We start from the raw sequence: 13901 nt of genomic DNA, 5'->3' as shown, positions 1-13901 counted from the left end.
TGTTGTATATTGCTGAGGTTGGCCAAATATGCTAGCACTGATTTGGGAGATGGGTGGATTTGGAAGGCTGCGTTGGGGAGCAGTAGCAACAATAGTGAAGGGAGTGAATAGTGAGGTGTTTTGGGTAAAGGGGGTTTGGAGCGGAGAGGTATGAACCAAGGATGGAGTGGTGGTGGCTAGATTGGCTTGTGGAAGGGAGATTTCAACTTGAGTGGAGGCTGGTATGTTTGGGTCAGTTGGATCATATGGATTGGCTGGAGGCTCTTCTTTTGGCATATATTAAGGATAATTTGGATCATAAGAGCCGATGGGTGGTTTGCAGCTGCCCAAACAATGGGTGAGATGGATCTGATAATGGAGGGGGTCTTCCAAAGTCAAAGGTTCCTACATTGTCCCTTCGAAAATTAGCCATGATTGTCTCTTTGTTCTTGTCTATAATGGCATTTACCAATACTGCATTTCCTAGTTGGTTCATGAAAGCTTCAATGTTAGTAGGTGATGCCATGGCTTTTTCTGGGCTAAAGGATGGCTGAGTGCTCAAGGGGGGTGATGATGTTTGATCCAAATGATAGGGCTCCATTGTTTCTTTCTTCTTAGCTAAGCGGGTGACGGGTGGCATGAAGATGCAGAATGTTCCTAGGGATGAGATGCAACAAATGTTGGTGGATGCAAAAAGGGGGAAGGCTTTTCTATGCAAATGATTTTCTAGGTTGAGGCAAAGCTATATGACAAAACCTAAGGAGGATTTGGTTGGGGATTCTAACTTCAAAGATATGTTGCCAAAGCACGAAAGGTCTGCTATCATATGTGCAAGCTTGGTGATGATTGTGTCAACTTAAGGATAGACTGATGATCCTTTAGGAATAACATGAGATTGACCACTTGTGGATCCCAACCTTTAGCTCAAGGTGATGAGGGATAACAAGTGACAAAGCTAGATTACCCTATACAAAGCTCTATCAAAGGGATAACCTTGGTGAGATTGGTGGATTTGAAAGATCTTAGGAATGGCAAACTTTTGGCAAGGTGACAACAATTTTGAAGGCTTGGATGTGAATGTTTTTGGATTGTTGGCTAGATGGTTTGGTTCTAAATGAGATGGATGAGCTAATAATGCTTAAGGGGATAACCTAATATGGTTGGCTTTTCTACAAAGATGACTCTAAGGTGAAGCTTATCTAAGAAGATGTGGAGAAACAAGGGTGTCTAATCATAGAAATCATGCCTAGTTGGTAAGGCATAAGCAAGATTAACTCTTGGATGTTGGCTGAATTTGATGGTGCGCTCTAACCAAGCCTCTTGAAGTGCTTCGTCGGTAGCTTTGTCCTCTGCTTTGTGGAGTTTGGCAACTCACGGGCTTGGTGTTATTTCTTTTCTCTTGGCTAAAAGTTCTTGGTATGCTAGAGATGGCTTGATTTTGACTTTGTGAAACTTCTGTTTGGGTTTGGGTTGTTCCGACATAAATTCCTGAATTTGCTTGACTTTAGGAGATTCTGGTTGTTTTGCTTCAACTTGTTCAACTTCTAAAATAGACAATGACTACACTAAGTGTGTCCTAAGCTAGGATTAACCAAGTTTGGCAAACATTCATTCAACAAGTCAAATAAAATCAAGCAATAAATAGGAACACCCAGATAGAAGTTTGTGGTTCTCAGAATGTGATACTTGCGACGAGGAGTGTGTATGTTCTACAAATTTTTTGATCAGTCACTCCAAACACATTAACACCCTAAATGGTTTTCTGCAAGGCTAACAGTTGGTTTAGCTAGGGAGTCCTCGATATATGCAAGGTACGTGAGGCCCAAATCCGTAGATGAGACCAAAAAGATGTCACACAGCCGAGAGGAGCGGTAACCCACTTCTCCTCTTTCACTTCTCAAGGGTATAAAGTTCCTTGAGGCTTAGCTCGAGTGACAAAATCTTGATCCCAAGAGAGGTGTCTTTCGATTCACCTCCCGATTCTTATACTCTGCCAAAACGTTGGAGTTAAGGTCATCCAAGGGTGATGAAATCCCCAAGCAGGCCTCCTAAAAAGAAACAAGGTTTTGGATCCTAATCTTATGCACCCAAGATGGCCTCGAAAGAGGACAAGGGGAGAGAAGACTTGGATGACCTTGGGCTAAAAAATACGCTTGTTCTTTTACCAACTGACTCTTATGTGTGCTAATCTAGACTTTCCAAGCACTCATGTTTAAGAGATAATGTTCAATTCCAACTTGAAGCGCCAACAAAAGTAAATCGATCAAAGAATGCAAACAAGAAGAAGAGTTAGGGTCAACAAAAGCAAACTCGCGCACCCGAAGGCCCTCCACGTCAAGTATCGATTAATTTTCTTTAAGGCATTCAAGATTGAGTGTGTGTTCGTTTTAAACCCAAAACAAAGATGTGTGAGATTCAATTTCAAGCACATGCCTGGAGGCCCTCCACGTCAATTTTTGTTCAATTTTAGTGCCCAAACTTGAAATGTGATCGATTTAATCTAGAGTTTTAGTCATTTAAGAATTTTGATAAAGCTAAAGCAAACGTTCATAGACCAAGTGAGTTAGTTAGATTGTGGAACACTTAACACCTTTTTCAAGTAGACCCATCCCCATAAATGGTGCTGAGATTGCAACCAATGGTTGAATTGATGGGTGATTAGAAAAGAGGTGAGTCCAAGGAACTACTCAAATTGATTTTTGCAAATTTGTATTTAACTTAACAAAGTTTCTTAATTTTCCAAAAATCAAACTTTGCCTAAATTGCATGCAAAAGAGAGATTTGTTTGTTCTTTTTAATGCCCCAAAAATTGAAGTGTGAGATATTGCATTGATTCATTGATTCTTTGCATTCAAGATTGAGTTTGTTTGTTTTAAGCATGCATCCCAAGGAAAATTGATTTTAATCCATGGCATTCAAGAGTGTGTTTTGAGCAACATTCATTCAATGGAAAATGTGTTTAACCATTCAATTTCATTTTAGCAACATGCATTCAAAGACAAATGATTAAACATTCAAGTTCATTTTAGCAACATGCATTCAAAGACAAATGATTAAACATTCAAGTTCATTTTAGCAACATGCATTCAAAGACAAATGATTAAACATTCAAGTTCATTTTTTAGCAACATGAGAACCTGCAAGAAACATGGTTAGTGGTTTCATATGTGCTCCAACCTGCAATGAGACAAAAAAAGCAATTTAGTTAGTCACCCAAAATCTTCAAAAATGAAAGCTTAACTATGGGAAAAAAAAATTTAACTTTTTTTTGTTGTTTTTCCTATGCGTAAAAATGCTTAGAATGGTCTAAATCCGACAGAAGTGCAATAGAGATAGGTGAAGATGACATTTCATCAGGTGTAGACACCAAACTGCGGAGACGACAAACAAAGAAGCGAAGACGATAGGATAGCCGACGGAGGCACTGATCTACGCAAACAACAATCCAAGATGCGTAGACGACAATTGGAGATGCCAAACTGTAGAGATGACAATTTGGTTGCAGAGACGACAGAGTAGCTGGTGGAGACGACAGTTTGCAGGCGCAGACACCAAATTGCAGAGACGACACTGTGCGAAAAAAGCTAAAAAACGCAAATTTTTTCCAGAATTTTTTTTTTTTTGTTATTTTCGGATTTTTGAGGGTATGTCTTCTTCCCAAGTGCATTCTTTAACCTGCAAAAACAAGTGAAACACCCTACAACTCACTCAAACAACAAGAAACATTAGATTATTAGAAAAAACAACATATAGATGAAAATGGATGATTAAATGACCCATAGTGGGGTCCCACCGGGCGTGCCAAAATGTAGAACTAGATCTTAGTGTGCAAGAAACATTACCAATAGGAGAAATATTCACAAACTAAAACTAAATTCACATATAAGCTTAGACAAAGAAAGCAAACAAGAAATGAAAACCTCAAAAGAGAAAACACTCCATGCTTCCTTGATTTTGTAGATGTGTCCTTTGATGTGGATGTATGCTCAATTATTTGCCCAATTGCTTCAATGGTGAAGATGGGTAATGGCAAATTGGTAGCCTTGTGAGCTCTCAATTTGGCATTATAAGGTTAAGATTGATGACTTTGGTTCTCAAAATAGCATGGTAACTTCAGCTCAAAGATTTTTGTTGAAATGGCTTGGGATGGGATTCAATTTATAGGCCAAGGGGTAGAGGGATGGAGGGCTTAGATGCAAGGATGGGGAGATGGTTAAGGAGGGCTAAGATGCACTCAAAGGAGAGCACATAGATTTTGCTTGTTTAGCACCAATGGGAAGGTGACACTTGTCACAAGGAGGATAAGTGTGAGAGGGTAGGGTAAAGGTTTGGTTAAAGGCATGATGAGTGTGGTTGAGTATGTAAGAGAGATGTAAGAGGAATGAGTGTGGAAGAGGGAAGAGTGTGGAATATGGATGTAAGAGTCATGAGTGGGCTTGTAAGAGTCTTTTATGGTTTGTAAGAGCACTCATGACTTGTTGGTTGGGATTTTTGAGGGGAGACTTTGGTTTGGATTAGGAAAGTCTTAAACTTGCTTAAGGAATGTGACAACATTAGGGGGTGGATTAGGCTTGGGTTTAGGATTAGATTAAGGATGTTAGAGATGTGCAAGTGGATGGCATTAATGAGGGTGGGTGAGTTAGTGGCTAAGCTAGGTTAGTATGGGTGGATGGGGTGGATTAGGCTAAATGGAGGATTAGGGATAAGTTAGGGGTTTTTAGATTTGAGAATTTTATTTATCAAATAGATTTATTTAATAAATGGGGATTTTTAGAATTAGATAGAAGAATAGGATTTAATTGATAAATAATAAGTTTTTTGATTTATCAATTAGGACTATAGATGATTAATTAAATTAATCAACTAGGGATGGCAAAGGATTAATTAAATAAAAATTTAATTAATGATGCCTTTAGAGATAACTAAATAGGATTACTAAAGCAGTGTAATCAAATTTAGGTGTCTACAATAATCATTATATGGATCGAGTTGTTAGAATGTTTAGAATAACTGAGAGGGAGGGATTTGTTATCCAAGGTCTAGATGTACCAATTGAAAAAACAAAAACTTAGGAAACTTCAAATCTTATCATTCCATAGCTCAGTCTCTATTGTAAACTTTTAGCAACATCAGCTACTAGCTCATTGTCCTAAAATGACAAACTTGTAGAATGTAAATATTAATTAGTCAAACACCATAATAACATCCACACAAGTTTTACACTAGGATTTAATGTGGAAACCCAATTTGGAAAAAACCACTAGCAACATGTCACCATTTTTTCACTATTTTGAAGTGAGCTTTGCTAGGAGCCAACCCTATTAAAGGTTACAAAACACACTATTAAATGTGACCTTTTAAAATGATTTAATCACCCTATTATGAGTGGCCTTGTTTGAGGACTTTAGAACATTCCATTAGAATGTCATCCTGTTAAAGGATTTGCATACAACTATTAGGTCACTAATTGTTAGGTCAACCTTGATTAAAGGATTTCAAATACTATTCACAATGGTTAGAAAGTAATAGTGCAAGGTTTTGATATGTTAAGTACAACTCACTTTGCATGTACATATCTCTATTCAGCTCTCATGTATTGATTCACTATCTGGCCTCCATTCTCATCTTTGTCTTTGATTCTCTTGACAACCCTTCAAGAAATCACTCTTTTTCTCAACTCTTCTCAGCCTTCTTCTTAGATTTTCCAATCAATAACACCAGTCACTACAACTTTACAAGCATCCTCATACATGCACACACAGAAACACTTTGTAGGTTAGGCCTTTTACCTCCTTAAATAGGTAACCCTAATCTTTTTCTACTTACACACCACTGTAGATCTTAGGGTTTACGATTCAATTTGTCACATACAATGAATTTGATTGCCATTTCATTTTTCCTCTTATTTTCTAGAAACTTCTCTTGGAATCCATTCCTTGGGTTATTTACCCAATCCTCTCCTAGAATTAAATTAGCCAACTTATCGATCTATGTCTCTAACATGCTTTCCACATCCCAAGAAATCAATTTAGATATGACACTTAGATTAGGTGGCAAACTATCTCGCCAATAGGTTTGACATCAATGACAACATAACAATTGTTCCAATTGTAGTTTCCAACATTAGTACCAAGAGAAATTTTATTGAACAAAGAACCACACTAAATGACACTTGTATTGATTGAGGATTTAAATAGATAAGTACAAGAATTATTCAGGATAGGTATGATTGGAGAAAGATTGAGTCCTTGTGAAGTACCTATAATATTGGCTCCTAAGAAGAATGTAGAATGTGTACATATTCTAGAGCTATCAAAAAGATTACAATGATGTATAGAATTTCTTTGCCTAGGATGGATGACATAATGAATTGTTGGACTAGAGAAAAGTATTTTACCAAGATTTATTTGAAGACTACGTATCATCATATTAGAACTAGAGAAGGTGATGAATGGAAGACTAACTTTGAGACTAATGAAGGTTTGTATGAATTTTTTTTTATGCCTTTGGATTTAACTAACACACATTACTTTCATGAGATGATGGATGAACTGTATAAAAAATTTTGTTAAACTTTTCTTAATGCAATGAATGAAAATGCCAAAATCTAGAAAATCAATTGATAGAACAAGAGTGTAAATAATGATATGATCCTAAAATGACTTGATTTATTTATAATCAAATACAATAACTATAGATGTACCTTAATAAATAGGTAATGCATGAGAACTAGGAGTGATGGAAGTGATAATCTATCAACTAGACTAGGTGTAATCACATGTCCACTTAAGGTGGATTATTTTCCATTGTACATGAAAATATACATGCAACATTGAGAGGATAAGAACATAATGATGTATCACACAAAGAGAGTTGTGAGAGAATGTGTTCTCAAATAAAGTGCAAACTTGTGTGTGTCTACATGAGAACTGATATGAAAATGCATTATCCTAAGTAAACTTAATCAAAGTGTAATTAGTCATATTTAATTAAACCAACATAAATTCTTGGGTAAATTTGTGATCATGTACCTAGGATGATATTCTATTTTTTAGTAAGAATAAGGAAGACCATTTTTCACACTTGAAAAAAGTATTGTGTAGATTGAAAGAAGAGAATTTGTCAATCAATATCAAGAAATGTTGTTTCATGAAGGAAGAGATGGAATCATGTCTTGCTAGGAAGTTGCCTAGAGGAAATGGTAATTGTACAAGGATAAATTGTCTTCAAAATGTTTCTCATGTAGAAATATCGGTCATAATGCTTTTAGATGTCTTGACAATAATAGGAAAGATAAGACAAGGAAATACAAGGAGAAGATCAAGAAGACATGTTATCTATATGAAGGGGGTTTCAATGATGAAGAGTCTGATGGTAAGAATTAGTATTTGTTGCAGTTAAGGAGGATCCCTCAAAAATTGGTGAGAAAACATTAGTTTTTAATAGGAACCACAAAGGAGATTGGATAATAGATAATGTATGCTCTCATCATATGACCAGTGATAGTAGCATGTTCATCAAAATGGAGGAATGTGATGGAGGATCAGTAAGGTTTAGTAAGGATGGTCCTTGTTTGGTAAAAGATAAAGGTTATAATCCACTAAATAAAAAGAAATTTTTTGGTGATGTCTATTGGGTTGAAGGCCTGAAGTATAATTTGTTGAGTGTTGCAAAATTGAGCAATAAAGGATATGTGTTAAAGTTCAATAGAAATATGTGCATGATTCTTGGTAAAAAAAGGAGAATTGATTGTTACTAGTGAACATACTAAAGATAACTTGTTCCATCTTAACACTATTGTTAGACATTGTATAGTTTCTAAGGTTGAGGATAGTTGGCTATGGAAATAAGATTATGTCATATTGACTTTGATGGTATTATTAGAGGAATTTAATGAAATTTGTAAGGGAATTTCCATATTTAGTTAAGCCAAATAATGTGTTATGTAATGATTTTTAGTGGAGTGAGTTAACTAGTTCTAGTTTCATGAGTAAGTTGTACTATTTTACAATTATTTTGGATTTGATACATATTGACTTCTATGTTCCTATGAGAACTCAAAGCTATCATAGTGACAAGTAATTTTTGTTGTTTATTGGTGCACTTTTAAGAATGATGTAGCATGTGTTTCTTAAGGAAAATTTAGAAGCCCTTAATATGTTCAAGATGTACAAAGCCAAAGTAGAGAAGGAGATTGATAAGAGCCTAAAGTGTCTGAGATCAAAAAAAGGAGGTGAATCTACTTCACAAGAGTTCATTGCATATTATGAAGAGAAATGAATCAAAGTGAAAAAGAATCTATCTAGAATGTTTCAACAAAATGGTATTACAAAAAGAAGAAAGAAATCATTTTTTGAGTGCGAAAGGACTTTAATGTATACACTAAATTTGGTACATATAAAGAAAGGTAAAAATAGAACTCTATATGAGCTATGTCATTGCCATTCACCTAATGTGAATTATTTCAACATGTTTAGTTAAAAGAGATGAGAACACATGCAAGTTTGATCCTAAGAGCAATGAAGGGATATTCTTAGGGTATTCTAAATAGAGCGGGCCTACAAATGTCTGAACAGGATCTAACAAGATATTAGAAAGTGCAAATGTGGGAGTCAATGGATTTTTCGAGTAGTTAGATGAACTCAACAAGAAGGGACTAGAAGAGTACAAAGGAATTGTATATGTACAACTAGTTGAGAAGGTTATTGAAGACCTAGAAAGGAAAGTCACTAAAAAGGAACAAGTACAAGAAAAAGAAGAATATTGTAGACATGAACCTCTATTACTAAGGTATATGAAATTGAATCACTTTTTTGATCAAAATTATTGGAGATAGGAGTGTTGATATTCTAACAAGAAGGAAGGAAAGAGAGATTACATGTTTTCTTTCTAAATTTAAACCTAAAATTGTGAAGAAGCTCTAAAGGATGATGAATGGGGGAAGGAAACAAAAGATGAATTGGAGAAAATTAAGCAAAACAAGACATGGACACTAGTTCCCAAACTAGTAGATAAGAATGTGGTAAGTACCAAGTGGATTTTCGGGAATAAGGTGAATGAATATGGTGAAGTGGTGATAAATAAGCCACATTCTTGTGTAAAGGTTATGCATAAGAGGAAGTTTGGACTATGATGAAACATTTTCACCTATGGCCAAACTTGAAGGTGTGAGTATTTTACTTATATATGTTTCATACAAAAGTTCAAGGTATACCAAATGGATGTTGAGTCTACATTTTTGAAAGATGTTTTGGAAGAAGATGTATGTATGTTAAAAAACTTGAAGGGTTTGCTTCATCATATGGAAATGATATGGTACGCAAGCCAAAGAAATCTATATATGAATTGAAACAAGCACCAAGGGTATGGTATAAAAGACCACATTTGTTTTATTACCAAGATTGGTTTCATTAGAATAAGTGATGATAGAGATGTACATATGAAGATAGATAAGGATGATAAATAGTTGATTATGGAGATATTTTTGGATGACATTATTTTTAGAGGAAATGATGAGCTAAGCATAAAATTTACACATGAGATGAAGAAGGAATTTGAGATGTTAGTGACTGGGGAGATCAAGTTATTCATTGGATTGCATGTACCACAACTTAGAGATGAAATACACATCAGTCAATCAAAGTATGTGAGAGAGATCTTGAACACATTTGGGTTAGAAGACTCAAAACTAGTTGGTACACCTATGGTGATTAGTTGTGAATTGTCCAATGAAGATGAATCTAAGGAAGTGTATGAAACATTTCACAAATATCTGATAGAGAAGTTACAATATGTTCTGATAGAGAATTTACAATATGTTTTTGTTTATAGTAGATCAAATGTAACAAATGTAGTTGGATTATTTTCTATATTCTATGCTAATCCTACAAAATCTTATTTGATGGAAGTGAAAGTAATATTTAGGTACTTAAAGGGAACTAAAGACTATGGTCTTTGGTATGCTCAAAATGGTGATTTCTCTTTGAATTTTCTTATTAATTTAGTCTAGGTATGAAATGTGGATGATAGGAAGAGCACAAGTAGAGGTGCATTATTTCTTGGTGATAAGTGTGTATCTTGGACAAGCAAAGAAAAAATATTAATCCACAAGTGAAGCTAAATATGTTTTTGTTTCTATTAACTATACATATGGTGTGGATCAAGTACATATTGGAAGGAATTTAGGAAAATATAACTAAACTATTGATTATCTATTGTGTCAATAAAAGTACTATAAACATATCTAATAACCCAGTGATGTACTCTAAGACCAAGTATATTTTTATCAAATGACACTTTCTTAGATAATAGGTTAAAGAGAAATATGTGTGGTTGGAGTATGTGCCAACCAAGGAGAAAGTAGAAGATATATTCACAAATCTATTACTTATTGAGACATTTGAGTATCTATGATGTAGGTTAGGGGTCATTCCCATACATGAATTGTACTAGAAGAAGATGTGGGTGCATTAGTCCATTGTATTCATTGAATTTCTTATGCATGAATTGATGATGTAGGAATACACCTTAGCGGGAGAAGTTACTATAGAGGGTCAATCAACATAGTGAAGTGTAATGAAGAAGATGACATAGTAATTCAGTCAATCTAGTCAAGAAGATTAGTGAAATTGTGTCAAAAGTTTGCAAGTATATGACTAGTTAGTGTGTTTGGCACCTTTGGCATTGTTATCAAAGAGGGAGAGAAAGAGAGAAAGATAGAAGGAAAGCATGTGAAGGAAATATGACAAGGAGAGAAAATGTGATGAAGAGAATGTGCATTAAGACAATAAAGAAGACGAGAAGAAGATAAAAGATCAGTAAAGGGGGAAGAAAACTTATAGATGCTAGAGGTATAATTTTTTGTGACTGATTCATATAGAAGAAGATGTTTAGAGGTGTTTCCATCACTACCAAAGGAGGGATTGTTTGCATAATTAATGCAGTAATGGTACATGATGTCTAGATTTGTCATGATACACATTTGGTTGCATGATGATTATGTATCACAACTTAGAGATGGAATATACATCATTTTTTCCAAATATGTGAGAGAGATCTTGAGCACATTTGGGTTAGAAGACTCAAAACTAGTTGGTACACCTATGATGATTAGTTGTGAATTGTCCAATAAAGATGAATCTAAGTGTATAAGCCATTGCACAAATATCTAATAGGGAAGTTATAATTTTATTTTTATAGTAGATCAAATATAACACATGTAGTTGGATTATTTTCTAGATTCTATGCTAATCCTACAAAATCTCATTTGATGGAAGTGAAAACAATATTTAGGTACTTGAAGGGAACTAGAGACTATGGTCTTTGGTATGCTCAAAATGGTTATTTCTAAATATTAATCCACAAGTGAAGGTAAATATGTTGTTGTTTCTATTAACTATACACATATGGTGTGGATCAAGTAGATATTGGAAGGAATTTAGGGAAATTTAACTAAACTATTGATTATCTATTGTGTCAATACAAGTACTATCAACATATCTAATAACCCAATGATGTACTCTAAGACCAAGCATATTTCTATCAAATGTCACTTTCTTAGAGAATAGGTTTTGGAAAAATATGTGTGGTTGGAGTATGTGCCAACCAAGGAGAAAGTAGAAGATATATTCAAAAATTTATTACTTAAGGAGACATTTGAGTATCTATGATTTAGGTTAGGGGTTATTCCCATACATGAATTGTACTAGAAGAAGATGTGGGTGCATCAGTCCATTGTATTAACTAAATATCTTATGCATGAATTGATGGTTTAGGACTACTCCTTAGGGGGAGAAGTTAGTATAGCGGGTTAGTCAACATAGTGAAGTGTAATGAAGAAGTTGACATAGTAATTCAGTCAATATGGTCAAGAAGATCAATGAAATCATGTCAAAGGTTTGCATCTATATTACTGGTTGGTGTGCTTGGCACCTTTGGCATTGTTGTCAAAGGGGGACAGAAAGATAGAAATATACAAGGAGAGTGTGAAAGGGGAAGCATGAGAAGGAAATATGAGAAGGAGAGAAAATGTGACAAAGAGAATGTGCATTAAGATGATAAAGAAGACAAGAAGAAGATAAAAGATCAGTGAAGGGGAGAGAAACCTTACAGATGCTAGAGGTGTGATTTTTTGTTACTAGTTTAGATAGAAGAAGATGTTTAGAGGTGTTTCCATCAATACCAAAGGGAGGGATTGTTTGTATAATTGATGTAGTAATAATAGGTGATGTCTAGAGTTTTCATGACACACATTTGGTTGCATGATGATTATTTATTATGCTGTCATTGATGTCAAGTATTGACCTAGTATTCCTAGCATGTTCCTAAGTATAAATTTGTTGAATAAGGTGTTGCAATGAGTATTATTGGTTTTTATCTTTACGAGATACTTGGGGATGCCTTTGAAAGTCAAATGTATGACTACCACTCTTCATGTAAAGATTTGAGTAAATTATGATCAAATGAAGGTTGATAGTGCAACGACTAGAATAGTGATTGCCAAGCTATAGGTGAATTGATTGCTTTGTCAAATCTATTAAGAGTTAAGTGTATCAGTCACAAGACAAGGTGGAATGTAGTCCTTTTATGCTACGATTGAAATTGTAACTCATTTGAATGACTAGTGAACAAGTACTGTAGTGATAAATAAAGTTTCTAGATAATGCATTTGTGTTCTTAAGTTACTGGTGGTAGATCTTGGATCAATGACTACTATGTATGACATGGTGAATGTTTTTGAGTTGGAAATTATGTGGTCACATTTATTAACATTTAGAGTTTATGATCTAGCATTTCAGTGATCGATGTAAGCATGTCATGAAGATTCTAGAGGAAGAGTTTGTTAGGTCAAAAAATGATTGATTGTTCTTCATTAATTCAAATATAAAGTTAATTGTGGAACAACACTATATAGGAATTTTTTTTTGTGTGCATCAAGATATATTTTTGGCTATGTGGTATGTGATTTATGTGTTTAAAATTCAAAATGAAATGTTTTATGACAAGATTAAGGTTGTGAAATATTTTAGGGTTTGAAGAACATTATATATTTGATGAAGATAAGAGAATTGTGTGTTGATCATGTGGTGACTATTAATGTAAATGTGTGATTAAACCACAAGATGGTTGGATATAAAATAAAATGTTTAGGTGTTATATTATATTTGATTAGGTAAAGTAGGTGCTATTCTATAGATTACTCTACCTGTTTCGTAACATTTGCAATAGTAAAATCTCTTAACCAAGTGGATCTTAATAGATCCTTTATTGTAAATCCTCTAACAAGGTGGCACATTAACTAGTGTTATAAGTCCTTTGACAAGGCTACTCTTTATAAGGTAAGGCTCCTAACAGGGGTAGAGGTTAACCCCCTTGACCAAGTGATACTTAACAATGTCTTTGTGAACTCCAAACAAGGTGTACTTCACAAGAGTGCACAATTTATGGGTAGTAATGTCCACCATATTTTTCACCCAAGTTGGGTTTTTATGAGAGAAAATATCCATATCAGTATTGCATTATCTTGTGGACATATTTATGTGTTTAATGATTTCATTTTCTATTATTAATTTGTTACTGTGATAAGGGTTTAACAAGTTGAAATGTTGTTTAATTGGTTGATCACTGATTCACCACCCCTCTTAGTAATCTGATCCCTTAGAACTAACATATTAATATATATTTTACCTACTTGTCAAAATTTGAAATGAATTCCATATTAGTATTTTACATTTCATTCTTTACTATTAAAAAAAGTGCAAGTTATTTGAAGTACATGAGCATGTATCTAATTGTATTTAATTTGAAAATTCATAAAAAAATACTCAACAAAAATTTTCCAAAAAAAAAACCACAATTTACGGTTCTCACTCTTAACTATCTTTTTATAAAAGATTTTTTCAAAATATTGAATGTAGCTATAT

General features: G+C 34.3%; 1 long non-coding RNA gene across 1 annotated transcript in view; it reads left to right on the top strand.

Moving 5' to 3' along the window:
* The window catches only part of LOC149567177 (uncharacterized), a 35041-nt gene extending 21542 nt beyond the window's left edge, over positions 1 to 13499 (top strand). The window contains exon 5 of the long non-coding RNA XR_016361608.1: positions 13008 to 13499. This is a non-coding gene — a long non-coding RNA (uncharacterized LOC149567177). The remainder of the gene's footprint in view (positions 1 to 13007) is intronic.
* The last annotated feature ends 402 nt before the right edge of the window (positions 13500 to 13901 follow it).

This window comes from Cupressus sempervirens, chromosome 3 (assembly GCF_028749045.1).
Source record: "Cupressus sempervirens isolate cs-2001-9-10 chromosome 3, ASM2874904v1, whole genome shotgun sequence".
Classification (NCBI taxonomy): Eukaryota; Viridiplantae; Streptophyta; class Pinopsida; order Cupressales; family Cupressaceae; genus Cupressus; species Cupressus sempervirens.
Note: the sequence above shows the minus strand (reverse complement) of the source record. Positions and strands in the feature narration are given on the sequence as shown.